The 21,243-nt window shown below is 40.1% G+C and overlaps 1 protein-coding gene across 19 annotated transcripts in view; it reads right to left on the bottom strand.

Moving 5' to 3' along the window:
- Positions 1 to 21,243, bottom strand: part of LOC144308397 (uncharacterized) — a 469,309-nt gene that overhangs the window by 304,585 nt on the left and 143,481 nt on the right. The window contains exon 8 of one of the 19 annotated variants that reach the window (XR_013374862.1): positions 20,784 to 20,966. The exons of the other annotated variants lie outside the window; for them this stretch is intronic. The gene's annotated coding sequence lies outside the window, so the exon portion shown is untranslated. Of the gene's footprint in view, positions 1 to 20,783; positions 20,967 to 21,243 lie in introns of those variants that run through there. 19 annotated transcript variants of the gene reach the window in all.

The raw sequence follows: 21,243 nt of genomic DNA, 5'->3' as shown, positions 1-21,243 counted from the left end.
CTGTCTTGATGGGATTACTTGAGGAATACCTTCATTTGCAGTCTTTAAGGCACCAGCTACCAGGACCCTCTGACTGGGTCCCTCAGATACTGTTGATTATCAGATATATTAAACATTTAATGAGGGGAGCCTGGATGACTCAGTTGGTTAAGCGTCTGCCTCCAGTTCAGATCATAATCTCAGAGTCCTGGGATCAAGCCCCATGTCGGACTCCCCGCCCAGCCGGGAGTCTGCTTCTCCCTCTGCCTCTCCCTCTGCTCATGTTCTTTCTCCATCCACCTCGCTAAAAATAAAATCCTAAAAAAAAAGTTAATGATATATCGGGAAAAAAAAATAAGAAATACTCCATTACAGATACACATTAGTTTTAAAATATAAACTGATTTACAAACTTTAAAAGATAAAAAATACCTACCTAGAAGTGAAAAATGTTTTTTCAAATCTCAGTACTTGTTGGATGAATGGCTGAAATAATATTACTTAGGATGCCTAAAGCCTCAAAGAGCTCTGATCCTGGTCTCCTTTCTATTGGTTAATCAACAGGAAACTTGCCCTCTACAACCATCCTCCCACTTGAAAGAGTGAAAGGAATTGGTGACATTTTAGAACTCAGGAAACACTGGAGCCAGGGAGCTGTGAGGGCCTCGGCAGCAAGAACTGAATCCCAGCTCCAGCTTCATAACTCAGTTCTGCACACCTCCCCTCCTTGTGTCATAGATCTCCAGTTGCAAGTCCAAGGACAGCCCAATTTACCCAGCTTGGCCCATGAGTGTATCCCTAGGGTGGGGGCACTTGAGCCAGCACCACGTAAAATCCCACCAGCCCCGTGACTCATGGGTGCGAGGAGAAAGCAGTTTCCAAAGGAAAAGTAAGGTGGTGCTATTACCAAAAGAAAATAGAAATTGGGTCACAGTGCAAATTGGAAAAAGGTGCCCTTCTAGGCAAATATAGTAGAAAAAGACACCCTTTCCCCACCCAAGAGGCAGAGAATTCAGCCCCACTGAGCCTTTTTGGGGGCCACCATCATGCAATGCACGAATTGCACAGATGTAAAAAATGGCCAGAAGAGAAAACAACATCAGATACCACTACTTATGGATGCTCCATCAAAGTAACTCTGGTCAAGTCATCTGATGCTCCCTAAGTAGTAGTTGTCTCAAATATTGTCTCGCTCATTCACAGAATCTACTCAAGTTTCTAGTCATTTGTATGGGACACTTTTCTTTTTTCTTTCTTTTTTTATTTTATTTTTTTAAATATTTTTTTATTTATTCATGACAGACACACACACACACACACATACACAGAGAGAGAGAGAGAAGCGGCTCCATGCAGGGAGCCCGACGTGGGACTCGATCCTGGGTCTCCAGGATCAGGCCCTGGGCTGAAGGCAGCGCTAAACCGCTGAGCCACCCGGGCTGCCCCTTTCTTTTTTTTAAAGATTTTATTGATTTATTCATGAGAGACACAGAAAGAGACAGAGACACAGGCAGAGGGAGAAGCAGGCTCCCTGCGGGGAGCCAGATGCAGGACTCGACCCCAGGACCCCAGGATCACGACCTGAGCCAAAAGCAGATGCTCAACCACTGAGCCACCCAGGTGCCCCACATGGGACACCTTTCTATGTATCTTGTTCTACTTTGGTCAAATACACGTTCTCCTTTCATCTGGGGATCCAAATCACCATGTCAGTCATACTCCTGGACCATAACTCTGATTAACTTTTTCCAAACCTCAGACCTTTATTCTTTTACTTTTAAATATTTTATTTATTTATTCATGAGACACACACACACACACAGAGAGAGAGAGAGAGAGAGAGAGAGAGAGAGGCAGAGACACAGGCAGAGGGAGAAGCAGGCTCCATGCAGGAAGCCCGATGTGGGACTGGATCCTGGGTCTCCAGGATCAGGCCTTGGGCTGAAGGCGGCGCTATACCGCTGAGCCACCCGGGCTGCCCTCTTTTATCTTTTTAATAGTTTTTATGGCTTTCTCCTGGAGCAAGGATCAGCAAAATGTGTACTTCTGGATAACAAAACAGAGCTTCTCACCACAGTTTTACTCTGGAGCCTGCTTCTCAGCCACACTGTCCCATGTGATCATTTTGACCAGGTAGCCTCGGCATCACTGACCAAAGATGGACAACTGGGGGCGGGGAGGGGTTGGTAAAAGAAAGACCTGTAAAGCCATTCTTCACTCTTAATACAGTGGTCCCTGCCCTTGGGCCCAGTTGGACTGACAGAGCTCCAGAAATGGGTATCTTGTAATGTGCCTGAGCCTTCATTTCCCAGATAATGAATAGTGCTCATCAAAAGAAGACTGTAATAAACACTCAATGAGCTCATGTAAGTGGGCCTGAGGGCTCTCTAATGAAAGTCACAGGTGTCCCCCTTCAACTCCTGCCTGTGTGCTGGAAATTAAATCTCCTTTCTACAATTCCTTCTGTCTACACCATATAGAGTATTTTCTTCTATTAAGGATTTGTTGGGAGCAGTCCGGGTGGCTCAGCGGTTTAGCGCCACCTTCAGCCCAGGTCCTGATCCTGGAGACCCGGGATGGAGTCCCACATGGGGCTCCCTGCGGGGAGCCTGCTTCTCCCTCTGCCTGTGTCTCTGCCTCTCTCTCCGTGTCTCTCATGAATAAACAGAATCTCAAAAAAAATCACTTAAAAAGAAAGGATTTGTTGGAATCCAATGTCACAATTCCACATTCTGTTCCACTAGAACAGTAGAAACTAGAATAGGTTTTTCAGGGGCATCTGGGTGGCTCAGTGGTTGAGCATCAGCCTTTGTCTCAGGTCATGATCTCAGGGTCCTGGGTTCAAGTTCCACTTCAGGCCCCCTTCATGGAGCCTCCTACTCCCTGTGCTTGTGTCTCTGCCTCTCTCTGTCTGTGTCCCTCATGACACATAAATAAAATCTTTTAAAAATAGGTTTTCAAAGAGGATCAAAAGAGCAAAGATAGCCCATAAAGTTTACATACACAAAGAAAGTACTACTCAGCCAGTATATAGGTGCACCCAATGCTATATTTTCTGTCCCTGTTATAGATACATTCAACTGGTGCCAGGAATCTGACCTTCAAAGTGTAACTACAGAAGAGAACAGGACATGACAGATAACAGAGGGCCCTAAAATGTTCAAGATTCAAATTTTGGACAAATTTCCTTTAGATTTTTCATTGTCGGAAATCACTAAAGGAGAAGCCTATGTGGTTTCACTGACTGACAAAGATAGGTAGCACTGCGATGCCAGCATTTTTGTGGGCATCATGAGTTACAGGCTGTAAAATATGATTAAGATTGTTTACAAGTCCAGCTTTAGAAGACATTCCATGTAAAGTTTGAAAATCTGGTTTTCAGTTGAGGTCTCATCACTTCCTTTCGGAGGGATTTTGGATGGATCACACTATCCTCCTCTGAGCATGTTTCCTCATATGTAAAGAGATAATGATTTCAGGGGGCATGTTCATCAAGTGCTTTGACAATAAGATGAAATGGTATGCAAATTATATACATAGATATGTAGATTAGACGCAGATTAGATATATTAGAAGAGGAAGTTTAATTAGTTATTTAATTGATTCCGCAAATATTTATTAGGCACTGGTTACATACCAATATTGTGCTAGGGAAGCCAAAATGAAGAAAATTTGTCTCCCACCATTGAGAAGTTTCAAGTTTAGCAAAGAAATAGATCTGTGAGCAAACAAAAATGCAGTGCTCTATGGGTCCAAAGGACAGGCTAAATAGCTATAAGAAGGAAGATATTCCAGATTTGAACTTTGAAGTAGCCTTGAATTCTGTTGTCATCATGCTGAGAGGAGAAGAGAATTCAAAGTTGAGACAGCACAATGTGTCATATTACTTTGGCATGAAGAGAACATGAGTGATGACAAAACGAAGGGAAGTGTGGCAGCAATGTGGAAGGCAGGATTGATGGGTATCCTAGGTTGAGTTCCCTGAAAGTAAATCCTAGGAGGAGGATTTGTGCTCAAGAAATTTACTAAGTACGTGCTTCCTTGAAAAAGCAGTAAGCACAGTGGAAACAAGACAGAGAAAGCAAATAAGGCAAACAGAGGCTTGGTTTTAGGCAAGGTCCCATTCAGGATAGCTTCAGGCCGGTTTTGCAGGGGAGTTGTAAAAAAATGAGTCATCTCTCAGAACTGTCTGATGCAAAGGCAAAGAAACAGACCATACTTCTGCACATACCAGTCCATTGCTGGAGAGTGACACAGGGGCATGTAAAACTTCAGATATATCTCTCTGTTTCTGTAGGACAGGCAGCTCTACTAGCCTGAGCGAGCAGCCCTCTGAAGCAGAGTTAACGGTGTAAGCTTTTATTTTATTTTAATTTTAAAGATTTTATTTATTTACTTGAGAGAGAGAGAGAGAGAGAGAGAGAGAACATGAGCAGGGAGGAGAGGAAGAAGCAAGCTCCCCAGGAGCCCAATGAGGGGCTCAATCCCAGGACTCCGGGATCATGACCTCAGCCATAGCAGACACTTAACTGGCTGAGCCACCCAGAGGGTGCAAGCTTTTAGACACAAAATACACACCAAACCTGGATAGGTGCCAAGAAATGGTAAGCAGCCCCAAAGAAGATCTTTGTTAGCTATCTCTGGCGTTGATAAAATAATCCAAGTTAGATTTTTGTTTTTAAGATTTTATTAATTTATTAATAATAAATGAGAGAATGAGCAAGAGAGAGAGAGACAGAAAGACAGAGTGAGAGAGAGAATGAGCAGGGGGAAGGGCAGAGAGAGACGGAAAAGCAGATTTCCCCACTGAGCATGGAGCCTTACTCGGGGCTTGATTCCAGAACCCTGGGACCATGACCTGAGCTGAAGGCAGACATGTAACCTACAGCCACCTAGGTGCCCCTAAAATAATCCAGGTTAGATGATAGATCGAATTTATAATCCAATCACCTTCAAAATGTTTTTCTTCACACGGCTGTTTGTAATTTTTTATGATAACACGTACCTCCTTGGGCACTTTCAGTTGGCACCTAAACTTTTTTGAATTAAGATGATACCTAAAATAGGCAAATATTACTCTAATACCCAAGCCAGATAAAGACATTACAGAAAAGGGAAACTATACACCAATATCTCTAATGAATGATGAATATAAAAATATTCATCAAAAATACCAAATCCAGGTGCATGACTGGCTTAGCCAGTGGACCATGTGACTCTTGATCTCAAGGTCATGAATTCCAGTCCCACATTGGGTAGTGATTACTTAAAAAAACAAAAACTTGAAAAAAAATAGTAATACCAAATCAAACTGGGCAATATATAAAAGGGATAATATATCACAACCAATTGTGTGGTTCATACAGGAATCCAAGACTGGTTAATTATTTGAAACGCATTCAATGTAATTTACCACATTAACAAATTAAATAGTAAGAGATACATGATTATATAAATACATGTAGAAAAAGAATTCAAAGGCAGCAAAGGATTGGGGCGTGTCTCTGCCCCAATCTCTCTCTCTCTGACATGAGTAAATAAATAAAATCTTAAAAAAAGAAAAAGAATTCAATAAAATATAACATTAATTCATGATACTACTCTAGCAAACTAGGAAAATAAGGGAAACTCCTTAATCTAATAGTGAATCTACAAAAAATATACCTAATATCATACTTTATAGTGAGAGATTAAATGCAATCCCCTTAAAATCAGAAACAAGGCAAGCATGTTCTCTCTCTCACTACACCTATTCAACTGAATACTAGAAGTCCTAGTTGAAGCAAAGAGACAGAAAAAGGAAACGGAAGACATACAGATTTGAAAGGAAGAACTACAATTATCTTTATTTGAGACAACATTAATTGATGCAGAAAATCCTAAAGAATCTACAAGATAAACTCTCCTACACCCAAGTTAATTTGGCAAGGTTGTAGGATACAGGTTTCATATACAAAAGTAAATTGTATCTTTAAATACCACAAATAAAATGTTGGAATTAAAAATCACACACCATTTGTGATATTTAAAAATGAAATGCTTAAGGATTGTAATAGCTTTTCTGATGTGGCAACTTGCAGAAGTTACAATTCCCAGACACTCAATCTAGTTATTGCTATGGAAGTATTTTAAAGATTTAAATCCTATCATCAGTTGGTTTTAAGTAAGGGAGATTATCTTGGATAATCTGGGTGACCCTGCTTTATGAGCTAGGCTAAGGTTTGAGAGAGATACCAAGAAAGAGGAAGCAGGAAGAGAAAGAAATTCTACTTGTGAACAACAGTTTCTACTCATATATGTGGAATTTCATATTGTTACCGATCTTCTCTTCCTGAGCATCCGTCACATCTACAAGAACCAAATCACTGTAATAAATCTCAGTGGATAGATAGATCCCTCCTACGGATCCTGTTACATGATTAAACACTGACTAATACAGGTGTAAACCTAGAATATTCTATAGGATATGTATGTTGAAAACTAAAAAAAAAAAAACTGAGAGGAATCAAAGAATAAATAAATGGAAAAATACATTGATCATGAGTTGAAAGACTCAATATTGTAAAGGTACCAATTCTCCCCAATTTGATCTATAAATCCAACACATTCTTCATCAAAATACAGAAAGCAGGGGCACCTGGGTGGCTCTGTCAGTTAAACATCTGCCTTCAGCTCAGATTGTGATCTTGAGGTCCTGGGATCGAGCCCCATGTAGGGCTCCCTGCTCAGTGGGGAGTCTGCTTCTCCCTCTCCCTCTTCCTCTGCCTCTCCCTGCTCATTCTCTCACACTCACTCACTCTCCCTCTCTCTCTCGCAAATGAATAAATAAAATCTTTTTTAAAAACACAGAAAGCATTTTTAGATGCCAAAAAGCTGATTCTAACATTTATATGAAAAGAAAAAGTAGAATAGTCCTCAAAAATCTGAAAAATAAAAAGTGAGAGGACACCCATTATCAGATTTCTTTTTTTTCCCGTTATCAGATTTCAATACTTATTACAGATGCTGCTGGAACAATTGGATGTCCATATCCAAAAACACAAGCTACAACACATACCTCACACCATATGCTAAATTTAACTCAAAATGTACCACAGAACTAATTGTAAAATGAAAAAAACTATAAAATTTCTAGAAAAAAAAATCTGTGTGACCTTGGGTTTGGCAATAAATTTTTAGATACAACACCAAAAACCTTACCTATGAAAGAAAAAAATTAATAAATGAAACCTTAAGTAAAATTTTACTTTTTGAAAGACATCGTTAAGATAATTAGAAAATGAAGCAACATACAGACTGGGAGAAAATACTTGGAATATTATCTGATAAAGGGCATATCCAGAACATAAAAATAACTCTTAAAATTTAACAACAAGAAAACAAACAACCTCGTTAAATAAAAACAAAGATTTGAACAGATACTTCATCAAAGAAAATGTAACTGTTATTACAGAAATGACCATTAAAATAATGACATTCCTATATATCTGTTAGACTGGCTAGGAAAACCTGACAATAAAAGTACTGGCAAGGATGGAAAGCAAAATGCCCTCTTACTCATTGCTAATGGGAAATCAAATAGTATGGTCACTTTGGAAGACAGATTACCACTTGCTTATAAAGTCATACATAGATCTGCAATATGATCCCACAATTGTGCTCCTAGACATTGCCAAATGAATCAGAAATTTATGTTCACACAAAAACCTACATATAAGTGTTTTAGAAGATTTTCATAATCTCTAAAACCTGCAAGTGACCAAAAGCCCATCCATGGGAGAATGGATAAGCAAACTGCAGTATATCCATACAACGGAATACTAGTCACTGATGAAAAGGAAGGAATTATTGATTCACACAGCAACAGAGATGAATCATAACTGCAATTGGCTAAGTGAAAGAAGCCAGACCCAAAAGAATACATAGTGTATAATTACATTATAGGACATTCTGGAAAAGGTAAAACTATATAAAAAACAGATCAGGGGGGGATCCCTGGGTGGCGCAGCGGTTTGGCGCCTGCCTTTGCCCCAGGGCGCGATCCCGGAGACCCGGGATCGAATCCCACGTCGGGCTCCCGGTGCATGGAGCCTGCTTCTCCCTCTGCCTGTGTCTCTGCCTCTCTCTGTCTCTCTCTGTGACTATCATAAATAAATAAAAATTAAAAAAAAAAAAACAGATCAGGGTGCCTGGGTGGCTCAGTTGGTTAAGTGTCCAACTCTTGATTTCGGCTTAGGTCAAGATCTCAGGGTCTTGAATTCCAGTCCCACATCAAGCTCCATACTCAGCGGGGAGTCTGCTTGTCTCCCTCTCCCTCAGCCCCTCCCTCCATTCTTGCTGTCACTCTAAAATAAATAAATCTTAAAAAAAAGAAAAAGAAAAACAGATCAATGGTTGCCAGTATTTAAGAAAAAGGGAATAGCTGATTACGAAGGAGGTACACAAGAGAATTTTTAGTGTGATGAAACCATTCTGTATGGTATTAGGTTGGTGGATACATGACTCGGTACATGTGTCAAAACCCTAAGTAGGTCACAAAGACTGAATTTTAAAGTGTGCGAATAAAAAAATCAATGAGAATGCCAAAGGATGTCCAGATGGAATTCAGATTATGACAAATTATTCTAGCTGTATCATAAATATATTACACAACCTCAGTGAAAAGTGTGGGGAAAGATCTGAGAGTAACGTCAGAAAATAGTGTTTCAACCGGAAAAATGTAAGGCTAAAACAAAAAGACTGTAGGTAAATAGTGTGCTCTTGCACGTAAATTTGTTTCTCAAAGGGTATGGGTTAAGAAGAATGAAAATTTTATGTATATACTATGGTTGGATATATGTCAGTAAATGATAGACAACAGAGGCATATTACTCAACAATCAGAGAAAAAAGTTAAAAATAAGCTAGGGAAAGACTAGCATGCATCCTGTGGTACTGCAGTAGAATTTGAGACATGAGTATAAATTCACATTTAGCTTAATATATATACAAATAGAGAAATAATTACAGGTGTGTGTGTACGTTGGTTAGTATGCATACATATATTTGCTAGTTCACTCTCCCGGGAGGGCCTAAAAGTAGTGATAACCCCAGCAGCAATGAAGCACAGCCAGGCAGTGCCCAAATTTTGTTTTTTTTTAATACCATTCCTTAATAAAAGAAACCAGGGCTCCTTAGAGACATAGACAATTCAGGGACTGGGACAGGAAATAAACAGGCTGACCCTAAAGCACTGTGTATTGATAGAAAGAAAGCAAGCGCTCAAAGGAATGAAAGGATGGGCATGTTTATGGGAAACAAGAGTCAAGTTGATAGAGTTCCCAATGGCCAAAGTGGGAACAGTCTGACCAATAAAATAAACAAAATGATACTGGATTAAAACCCAAGTGTAAAATAAATATTGTGGAAATAAATGGAGATCAACCAACTGAGAACATGCAAAGGCAACTGATTCAGAGCTTGCTGGCCCAAAGGAGGCCACCATCACTTGGACTTGTGTTTGTGCACTAGTGTCTTGGCATATACTCAAAGGTAATCAGAAAGGTAGGAAAGCTTTATATGAGAAAGAGGAAGGCTTCAGGTGTGTTCTGATTGGAGGCAGGCTAACTAGAAGCAGGTCCTCTTTTGTGATTGGCTAGGGATTCCTGTTTGGCTTTCTCTGGTTGGTCCTAAGTTAGAAGTAGGGACAACAAATAGGGAAGCTCTGGGTTACTAATCAAGTCCAGGCCATTTGGGACTGATTATTGATGGAGTTGCTATTTAGCTTCCTGAACTATTGCTGGAAATAGCAATCTGATTTCCTACAAGCCTGACTTATAGACAGCAAGCTGGCTTTCTGGGCTGGTTATTATAGATAATGGGTTAGTCTCCAGGACAGATTGCTGCAGGTTGTGGGTCAGAGTTTGTTTTTACTTTATTTTTCATATATATATGGTTTAGCTATTGTTCATTTGTACATTAAGCCTCTTACTATTCATGACTCCAAAATATAAAAATAAGTGATTGAATGAATATGAAGCAGAAATCTTCCTTACAGAATGTATGGAGATGGCCTCACTTCCAGGAAGTGCATATAACTCCTCCATCCTTAAGTGTAGACTGGATTTAGTGACTTGCTTCCAACAAATATGTATTCACAAATGGAACATAGAAAAACAAAACAAAACAAACAAACAAAAAAAACAAATGGAACACAGTAACATCATGGTGGACAAACTTGGAAAGTAATACTTTATCCAGCTGACGGAGGTCAACCTGATCAACAATAAGTTATATTGATTCCTTGTACTTTTGAAGTGATGTTTACAGAAAGGCACTTTATTTCTGTGGTCTTCTTCTCAAAACCCATAACCCCAATCTAATAATAAGAAACACCAGAAAAACCCAAATTGATGGACATTCTACAAAATACCTGACTGATACTCTTCAAAAAAGCAAAAACAAACAAACAAAATGACCAAGGAGTTATCACAGATCAGAGTAGATTAAGTAAACACACTGAATAAATATAACACAGTAATATAGATGGAATCCTGGAATGGAAAAAAAGACATTAGATCTTTAGAAGAAGAAGAAAGAGGGGCACCTAAGTGGCTCAGTTGGTTAAGCACCCTGCCCTTGATTTTGGCTCAGCTCATGATCTCAGAGTCACAAGATTGGGCCCTGCGTCACATTGTGTGTTGGGCGAGTAGCCTGCTTAAGATTCTCTCTCTCCCTCACCCTCTGCCCCTTCCTCTCCACCCCACCAAAGGCTCACACCTTCACATACCTTCTCTCCATCTAGAAAGAAAGAAGAATGAAAGAAAAGGAAGACAAGAAAAAGACTAAGGTAATCTGAAAACAGTATAGAATTTAGTTATTATTTTTGTTAACATTAAATTTTCAGTTTTGACAAATGTATCATGGTTACGTAAATGTTAACATATGCAGAAACTAGGTGAAGGGCAAACAGAAACTCTGCTATCTTTGCATCTTTTCTGTAAATCTGAATATTTCTGAATAAAAAGTTTATTTAAGAAAAATAATACGTGTCTCTTCAGGTACATTTTTGCTTGACATTTAAACTTTTCCATCATAAGTTTAAATATTTGCCAAAGATATAATTTCCAACATATTGTAAATATTGTGATTTTAAATTAAAACTGTCATATCTCTTTTACATGTATTCAATGGACTATAAATACCAAGCAATTTGAACCATGATCTCCAATTTAAAAAATACATGAACAAGCTCTTCCCTTAACTGTCAGAAATATTAAATTACTCCTTATTCTCCTTGAACTCATATTTCCAAATTACTTCTCCTTCATAATTTAATCCTATTGAGATACATTTTGATGCTTTTAAATCCCATTGATTACCCTAACATCCCTCCTCTGCAATAAAATGTGTATATAAATTAAAACTTTAATATTTAAAATTACCCATGACCTTAAGGCTTACATGTTGATTATAATTAGACTTTGATCCAGAAGAAATTTTTATGAGTAATATATGTTTGATCAAAATAGACTATATTACAGACATCTGGAAACTATCAAACCTAAAAAGCAGTTATTTATTGGAAAAACACAACTCAACGAAAACAAGAGAAGTTTACTTTTGTTTTACAAGAACTTTTGACTCCAACATTTGGAATTATTCCTATGTTGGTTAGTCAGGAAGGTAACGCTCACAGAAAGATTCAGAACAGGGTTCTGATTGAGTGAGAAGTATGACTTTCTTTTGTAATATGGAAGAAAGGAGATTGTGAAGTAAAAGGGAAGTGTGGAAATTGAGCTTGATTCCAAGTGCATTTTCACACAGAAAATGTAGAAAAGAGTAAATACGGAAATTTAGAGGGGCACCTGGGTGGCTCAGTCGGTTAGGCATCTAACTCTTGGTTTCTGCTCAGGTCATGATCTCCAGGTCTTGGGATCAAGCTGGAGTCCAGCTCCGCACTCAGTGGGGAAACTGCTTGAAGATTCTCTCCCTCTGCCCCTGCCCTCAACTCACTCGTGAGCATGCCCTCATGCTCTCTCAAATAAATAAAAAATCTTAAAAATATATGGAATTTTAGGACTTATAAAGTGAACCCCTCAAAACCCCTTAAAGCCATTGCCCCCTTGGAAAGACTGCACATATCTCTGGGAGTAAGAATTCTCCAGTATGAAAGCTACCCTCATGAGAATGCTCAAAGGCATGAAGTTTATCCTATGGCCAAAGGAGAACAATAAGAGCTGCCAAGCACAAAAGATTTTAGAAACAAGCCAGGTAATTATTTCCTGGATGCATGAAAGGAAAGAAGAACTGGAAGAGTAGTTGAGTTAGTGTAGTAGAGAAATCTTGCAAGAGTCCCCAAGAGTGAGCACCAGCTCTCTGATCCAAGGCATATTCTGATTACCAGACAATTCAATCCATTAAGTGGTCATCATCCTCCCCAAAGAGCCATGTCCCCTGGTATTTCAGTTCTCTAAGCATCAGGCAATTGTCTTCCCAACAAGATGAACTTATTCAGACAGAACAGAGCATTCCAAAGACTCAGAGTCCCTGTGACTACAACATAGCAAGCTGAGTCCAAAGACCCTTTTTTGTCTCTATGAATCGAGATGGAAACATTTTATCCTTAGCATTTTCGGCAATCTAGTTGACTCTCCATTTAAAGAAACCCTCTGCAGATTGACTCCTGCTTAAATGAATGCAAACAACAAAACCAGGGTCCCGGCAGAGGGGGCCCTTTATATCACAGCAGACAATCTGGATCAGTATCACATTGCTGCCATGAGAAAGCCTGTATTTTCACAGATTCTCCCATCTGTGAATTTCTCTCATTTAGCAGAAAGCTGATTACATAACTGGATATCTTTTGGAAGGACTATTTATGTAGTGGTCAAATTTAGATACCTACAAAATATTAGCTATTTAAAATAAACCATTCCTGGGGTGCCTGGGTGGCTCAGTCCATTAAGTGTCTGCCTTTGGTTCAGATCGTGATCCCAGGGTCCTGGGATCCAAACCCTGCAACAGGCTCTTGGCTCAACAGGAAGTCTGCTTCTCCCTCTGCTCCTCCACCCACTCCTGCTCTCTCTTGCTCGCTCTCAAATAAATAAATAAAACCTTAAAAAATAAAATAAACCATTCCCTTCAAAATATTGTCCTGATTGTGGGTAGATAAGAACGCATTTTCTCTGGGTAACTTAAAAATGTGTTTTGAATGTCTGACCCCCAAGGTTAAAGGAAAATTATGTTGTAGGGGTAAAAAGATATCTTGACTGGTATTATACAATCCAAACCCTGGAAGGCCTTTTAAATGCTTCAATGACTCCTCCTTGACCAAACTTTAGTCAGGCTCCTGAGCATGCTCCTTCTACATGAGGCCTCATCTTTGGCCTGCCATCAGTGTCCTGGAAGGGGATTATGGTTTGCTACGACAAAATACACCACTTTGGCATAAGGATTATTTTTAGCTGAAGGGAACTGAAAAATAGCAGGCACAGAAAAACTCTCTACCCTCCCTTTCTGCTTAAAGGCAAGGCATAAATTTCCATTTGTGAATATGCCCCCCACTCCTGCTCCCATACCAGGAAGAGGAGAACCATTCTTCATCACCATTACCAGGGACACGCTTATCGACCGAGAGGCTGCATGAGATTGAGTCTGCCTAACAACCCTTGTGAAAATAATCCTTATCTTCCACTGGTTTGCCCAACAGATTTTCTTCCTGTATTGAACACCCTTATAAACCCAAACCCCTATTCCTTTTTTTGTATCACTTCTCCAAATTTTATTTTATTTTTCAAATTTTATTTCTCTTTGCTAAAATGGTATATAACCTCCAGGTCTAACCACTTCTTTGGGTCTTCACTTCTTTTTTATGAAGGCCTTCAAATTCATACATAATAAAGCTTCTCTTCTGATAATTTGTCTTCTGTAAAACTCCAGTAAGAAAACTAACAGAAAAAAAAAAACTAACAGGGTAGAGGAAAAGATTTTTTTCTCCTCCCCCACAGCCTACTGTCCTTTGATCTGCCAAGCCCAGTTCAGAAAGAACCCCACCCAACAAGTTGACCAAAGATCCACTTCTCCTTCTGATCCCTACGTTCCTCTTAGTAATTTTCTATTTACTGACACTGCCGCCACTTCCACTCTTTCCATTGGTTATAAATCCACAGCTGCCCATACTGTATTCTTAGTGTTCTCTCATTCCTAGAATAATAGAACTGAATAAAGTCTTCACTGCCTGTCCAGTGCAATTTTTCTTTGTCAGTTTCAGGCACAGTGCTGAGTGTGCTAGTACTAGAGCATGTAAGACCCAGACCCTGCTATTCATGAGCATGCAGCTCACTGGGCTGAGGACTCATTTGAGGGATGCTTAATAGATTCACCCTCACTCTGTTAGGGAAAGTTCATAATACCCTTAAGGAAACAGAACTAGGACTAGACTTCTGAGGCTTTGTCTTTATGCCAACTCACATAGTGAGGAGGATGCATGGAATCTTCTACATGTTTCTTTGGTGAGAAGACAGGGTGCTCTAAGAAACAGGTATATTTACTTGGTGATATTCAGAAAAGTAAGAGGACAGATTATCAAGAGAAGCCAGGGCAACACTGTCAACATATGCCTTCCTTCTAACTATTAGTCTTTTTCTTTTCCCTTGACACTCACAAACTCAGCAGTGTGTTTAATACCAAGAAAGGCTGCAATCCAAAACACTGCTGACCACACTATTCTCAGTCTGAGAGTATCCCAGTTGGGACCTCCAGGAAATAAATGCTGAGACTAAATTAAGAGTATAAGAATGTGGGGAACTAGGGATACCTGGGTGGCTGAGTCAGGTAAGTGTCTGCCTTCATTTTAGGTTGTGATCCCAGGGTCCTGGGATCGAGCCCCATATCAGGCACCATGCACAGCGGGTGAGTCTGCTTCTCCTTCTCCCACCCCCTCTACCCTTGCCCCTCAACTTGTGTGCTCTCTCTCTCTCTCAAATAAATAAATACATAAATACATAAATAAATAAATAAATAATTTTTAAAAGAAAATTTGGGGAACTACCTACCTGAAAGATAAAACGAGGGAAGGAAGATTGTACAAGAATGGTGACTCAGACCTGGCAAAGTGTTAGTCAACCCAACAGGGAGCTCTGCAGCTAAGACTGCCCATGAGAGAATCCTCACATTGGACAGAAATGACCAGGCCCTAGTCAGCCTGATCATGCTTGGTCTTGGGCTGGGGACTATGTAGGAAGAGTGCAACCTCTGCTCAAAGCCTGAGGGGGATTCTGAGGGTGCTGTAGGTGAATGGAAAATTCATTTTTGAAGCAAGATCGGAGTGGCACAGCTCTGTGACTGCCAAAGAGAATGCAGAATAATCAGGAACTTTTCTTAAGTAGCAAACTGCCTTGAAGCATGGCTTTCTTTCGATCTGAGTACTGAGTACAAGAATGGGCAAATAGATCACCACAGCTTTTTTAGTCCTTTAAGAAATTAACACACTGGGGTGGCTCAGTCAGTTAAGCGTCGGACTCTTGATTTCAGCTCAGGTCATGAACTCCTGGTGGTGAGATCAAGCCCTGTGTCTGGTTCCACGCAGAGTCTGCCTGAGATTCTCTCTCTCTCCCTCTGCTCCTCCTCTGGCTTGTGCTTTCCCTCTCTCTAAATAAATAATTAAATAAATAGTTTTTTTAAAAAAATCTTTGAAAAAAAAGAAATCAACACACAGAAAATTGCACAAGACAAACATGCACAACTCAAGTATTTATCACAAAATGAATACCCATGTAACCATGATCAAGATAAATAAAATATTGCCAACATCCCAAAGGCCTTCCCCGTGGTCCTCACCCCAAATACTAGCTGCCATGCCCCCACAAAAGTAACCACTATTCTGATTTTATCATTATGATCCCCTAGATGGCACTCCGATTGCTTGAGGAAATGGCTTAAACCAAGCTTCTGCCCAAACTCAAGAAAACCGAATTTGGGTGGTCAGTAATATTGTTAATAATGCCTTCAAATATAGGCCTTCCTTTCAACCTTAAGATCTTACTAATGGATCACAAAGAAGCTGAAGGATAGAGAGTAAAGGTAAAGCAGTAGAGACCTAAGCAATTCCAGAATCCACTCAAAATCGAAATGGCATATGTAAAGTTAGAAATTATGTAAACAAAGAACATGAGAGTAGATGATTATCTAATTTCTGATTCACCACCAAGTTTGCAGAAACACTTTTGGCACAGATGAAAGTAAACTTATTACCCAGATCATCTTCAAGGCCAGAATGCCCCAAGAGAATATAAGCTTACTTTCCCAAAGTGCCAGAACTTTCCTCCCTCTATTCAGACTATTCTGAAAGTAGTTATCTCCAAATCCAGAACCAGGACTTGACTCCCAAATGCCCTTTATTAATCTTTTCTTTTAAGAGATTTTAAAATCATATATTCTTATAAAATTAAAATTACATAGAGGTGAAAAGGTAAGTTCCTCTCTTAGGTTGAGTAGCCCCAAAGGTAGACCTTGAGTTAAGCATTTAGACACAAGTTCTATTATTTGGAAGGTCAAGGAACATAGTGAGGGAGCTAAGAAATAACACAGAGAAGGGAAGAAAAGTCAATAAATGATGTGTTGATGAGCCGATTCTCACTGGGTACATTTGGGGCCAATTCCCTGTGAATCTCTAATAGATGTTGTAGTCAGAAGTTGTCACACGACAGCCCATGAGTCAAAACTGGCCCACTGGCTATTTTTATAAACAAAGTTTTTTTTCTAAAGGTTTTATTTATTTATTTATTTATGAGACACATAGAGAGAAAGAGGCAGAGACATAGGCAGAGGGAGAAGCAGGCTCCATGCAGGGAGCCCAATGCAAGACTCAATCCCAGGACCCCGGGATCACGACCTGAGCTGAAGGCAGACACTCAACTCCTGAGCCACCCGGGTGCCCCTAAACAAAGTTTTAATGGAATAGAGCTACACCCTCTTTTGTTTACATGTTTTCCTATGAGTTAAAGAATTAGGACAAACAGTATCACTTTCAAATCCTAAATCTTTTGTCTCGCCCTACAGAAAAAGTTTGCCACTCTGTGGTATAGAACATGCCTCAGAGTTGTCCCACCAGAGAGGAAGCTGAAGCATTCATCTGCCACCACTCATTCTTCATTGGCCAAGGACGAGCATGGAGGCACTAACTCCTCAGGCCTTCTGGCTGACTCCATAGGCAGACCAAGAACACTACTGTGTCCAAAGGAAACTGTCCCTTAGAGAGTTGCATGAGTGCTTGCAGTGAGAAATTAGGCATATACGGAAACAACCGAGTGCCCAAGACATAAAAGCAGACAACAGTGGCATCTGGTACTATTCCTAGCACACACAACCATCAACTCCAATCCCCATAGGTAACCATGTTAACAGTTTGTAGAGTATCTTTCCAGATGCTTTTCTATATACACGGAATGCGTTATACACATTTGGGTGCTCTTGCTTCTTTGGGGGCTGATGCCAGGACAGGCGTGAAAGAGTGGGGAAAGAAGGAAGGAGAATACTCTAATAAAAGTTTGTGGTACCATGCTGGTCACAGCTGCTGGCAAGGGGAGCCCCTCTGAATGCCTTAGAATTGTCCCCTTGTTGTTAGCTGAATGTTAATATGTTAAGTTCCCCTTATTATGGAGTTGCCCCCCAGGAAAATTGAATAAGCTTCTCTGGCTCTGGAGAAAGCTCTGAAGCAAAAGAGCTAGGGCAATAAATCAAGCACTTGAGGTAAGATGTGAAGTAAGTCAGTCGGAGAAGGACAAACATTATATGTTCTCATTCATTTGGGGAATATAAATAATAGTGAAAGGGAAAATAAGGGAAGGGAGAAGAAATGTGTGGGAAATATCAGAAGGGGAGACAGAACGTAAAGGCTGCTAACTCTGGGAAACGAACTAGGGGTGGTAGAAGGGGAGGAGGGCGGGGGGTGGGAGTGAATGGGTGACGGGCACTGGGTGTTATTCTGTATGTTAGTAAATTGAACACCAATAAAAAAAAAAAAAAAAAAGATGTTGACAATGCAAATGTAAACTGTCCAAGACAGCTGCATGTGAAATCAGGGGTAGGTCATGGCAGTGGGACTAGGAAACCAGTAGTGTTTACTACAAACCTAAAGCACACTCGCATAATGACTTGGGTGACTCTGATATACCAAGCTGGGTGGGAAATAGTCAGCTGCAGGAGCAATGAGTCATAAGATACTCTGAAATAGCAACTTATCCTTTTATCTGCCTTTGAATAAGAATGCCCTTCAATTATTGTAGCTGACCTGAATAGAAATGTAGAGCTATTAACTTCTCGGTTCAGTTCTCCTTTAGTCATTAGGTCCTAAATGCTATCACGCCTTCCTCACCTAGGACTCAAAACATCATGTACATTTATGGTCTTAATGTGAAAGGAAGTGATCGCCATATTATTCATCCCTCTGTCTAAAAGGAAAACGTGCAGTCTTTGTCGTAAGTGCCTCTTAATGAAGTATATATGTGATCCGCTTTTACAACTATGGACATAAAAGGAGTTGTATTCAACTTGGGTGATTTTGTCTTCTCTGATGATAAACTTCAAGAGGATTTTGCATCCGTATCCTATCGTCTTCTTGGGTCTTAACCCTGAGAGAGGCCTTGGGCTGTCATGCTCTTTACCTAACACAGTGACGTGAGTTTAGCAGTCATTCAACATCTATTGCTGAAACTAAGGATCAGTTCTTTCATTGGGAATTTATAGTATCCAACTGTGACCTGACTAAGCACCATCCCTTATTTTGTGGGTTTTTTATTCCTGCTTATTCCAGGAAACTAAGGAACCCAAGGGGCTGAAAATGAAATCCTTCCATGTAAAGTGGTTGTGGTTGCAGAAAGCAGCGCTGCAAAATAATGCTGAAAACTTGGGATGCCTGAGGTGTCTTAGTGATTGAGGGTCTGCCTTCAGCTCAGGGTATGATCCCGGGATCCGGGATCGAGTTCCGCATCGGGCTCCTTGCCGGAAGCCTGCTTCTCCCTCTGCCTGTGTCTCTGCCTCTCTGTGTGTGTGTGTCTCTCATGAACAAATAAATAAAATCTTTTTTAAAAATGCTGAAAACTTAATTCACTTCACTTGATTTGTGATGTGTGGAACTAGAAGGCAGAACATGCTTATATTTATTTTACCCAATCTATCTGTGGGTACAGATTAGAGTGAAGGCCATATACACAGAACGACAGACCATTTGACCCCCCATCCGGTTCACACACCTGGAACCTCAAACAATAGTCCAGGACAAGAACAGAGGGTGAGGAACTCAGTAGAGGCTGGGTCTGGGAGGGTCTTAAATTAGCCCGGGATCAGACAAGACCCCAGTGAGACCAGCAGCACAGAGATCCGATGATGGAGAATCGTGGCGCAGCTAAGCAACACAGAACATCAAAGACTACTAGGCGCTTTGTCTTGTCTGCAGAGAGGAGCCCGTCCCTACTGTGGAAATCTGGGATAACCACCATTAACTCCAGCCCTTTGCAGAGAGAGAGCTGCTGAGGTTCATTTGGAGGGGAGAAGAGGTTTGGAGAAGGGATTGGTGGATGTCAAGGGAGTTGTTATAATTAGGGCAAGCTTAAATAAAGACTTTTCAATCAAAGATTTCAACGAGTATAGTCCTTGAAGATGGAAAACTCACTTTAAGGGAATCACAGCAATGAAATCTAACGCTGAGACCAAAATGAAAGTGGTATAACACTTCAGCTCCATGGGAGATGTGAAGATGATTTTTAGCCCAGCTGCCTTTAGGCTTCCACAGATTCATAGAAGCCAAATGCGAGTTTTTGGTTTCCCAGGGAGAAATTCTAGAAAAGTGCCCCCTCCATTTTTTTTGTGTGTCAAGTAAGAGGAGGAACTGGACTCTACTCAGTCCATCTCAACTGCATGCTAAATAGAAAAGCCATCGCTAGATGGGCTGATCATCCCAAGTCACAGGTGAGTGTGGCACGAGGTGAATGTTTTCTGACAAAAAAAACACTTCTGGAGGAGGGTGAAAGCTGAGAATTGCATCGTGTGGGCAGCCTTGAGGGAATGAACTTTCATTCACCACCCCCACTACGAAAGCCTGGGGTTGTTTTTAGCATAGACAAGATTTAAACTACAATTAAAAAGCATTTCTAAGACTCATTTATACTGGGATCCCTGTGGAATTGACAAGTCATCTCCCTGACGTCATCAAGGTTGTCATGGGAACAAAGAAACTGGTAGCTTAGAGCATCTACCTAACTCTCTCCAAATAGTCGTCACAAGCAAAACAGGTATAAAATATCCAAGATAAGAGAAATCAGTGTGGGGGGGCGGCAGTAGGGGCATGGCACAAATTCAGACACTTCGGGAAGAATTGAGAGTCTGTGTAGGGAAAAGACACAAGGGAGAAAGAGACCAATAACACTTGCAAGCAAGAAATCAATACTTCGCACACAAAAGTATTAAAAGATCATATGATTACACCTGACCTCTTTGATACAAACCAAAAGAATATCTGTTACCTCTCAACCCGATAATTAAAAACAAGGAAAGAAGTGGTGTAGAATCACTGCAGAAACAAAGAAACAATTAGGAGGGGAATTGTCTTGTGGTCTCAATTAGTGGCAAGGTGACCTAAGAGAGGTTCAGAGAAGAAATACATAATGACTTTTTTAAAAATAAGCTAAGCATATTATTGTAAATGAACCATTGGAAATAAGAAGGAAAAAAAAGGATAGCGTAAGCGAAAATTGAATTGCATGATGGGGTTCCAGTACAAATTACCATTGGTTTATTTTCCAGGCTCTTTTACAGGGAGGTCAGAGAACTCAATACTGTATCAAAATGCAATTTTTATGCCTGTGAGCCTAGTTTTGCTGGTTATGTAATAATCTTCTTGGAAGAGACAGATCAACCTGGCTATGAGCTTCAGAACAATCAATCAATCTTATCTCAAAAAAAAACCTCCGGCCTTCCTGAGGATTCTCTGGCCATTCTCAGTGCCTTTGCCTGCAAAAAGAAAAAGAAGGAAAAAAAGAAGGAAAGAAAGAAAGAAAGAAAGAAAGAAAGAAAGAAAGAAAGAAAGAGAGAGAAAGAAAGAAAGATGAAAGAAGAAAGAAAGAAAGAAAGAAAGAAAGAAAGAAAGAAAGAAAAAAAGAAAGAAAGAAAGAAATTAAGAAAGAAAGAAATTAGTTAACGAAAATACCAATTCCCTGAAAGAATAAAACTGACCGAAAGCTGTTTTCTTTGCTATCAATTCTGGGGATCGCACATTAGAGTTTACAGC

Source organism: Canis aureus, chromosome X, assembly GCF_053574225.1.
Source record: "Canis aureus isolate CA01 chromosome X, VMU_Caureus_v.1.0, whole genome shotgun sequence".
NCBI classification, from domain to species: domain Eukaryota; kingdom Metazoa; phylum Chordata; class Mammalia; order Carnivora; family Canidae; genus Canis; species Canis aureus.
The sequence above is the reverse complement of the archived record's forward strand: the minus strand, read 5'-3'. Positions and strand labels throughout refer to the sequence as shown.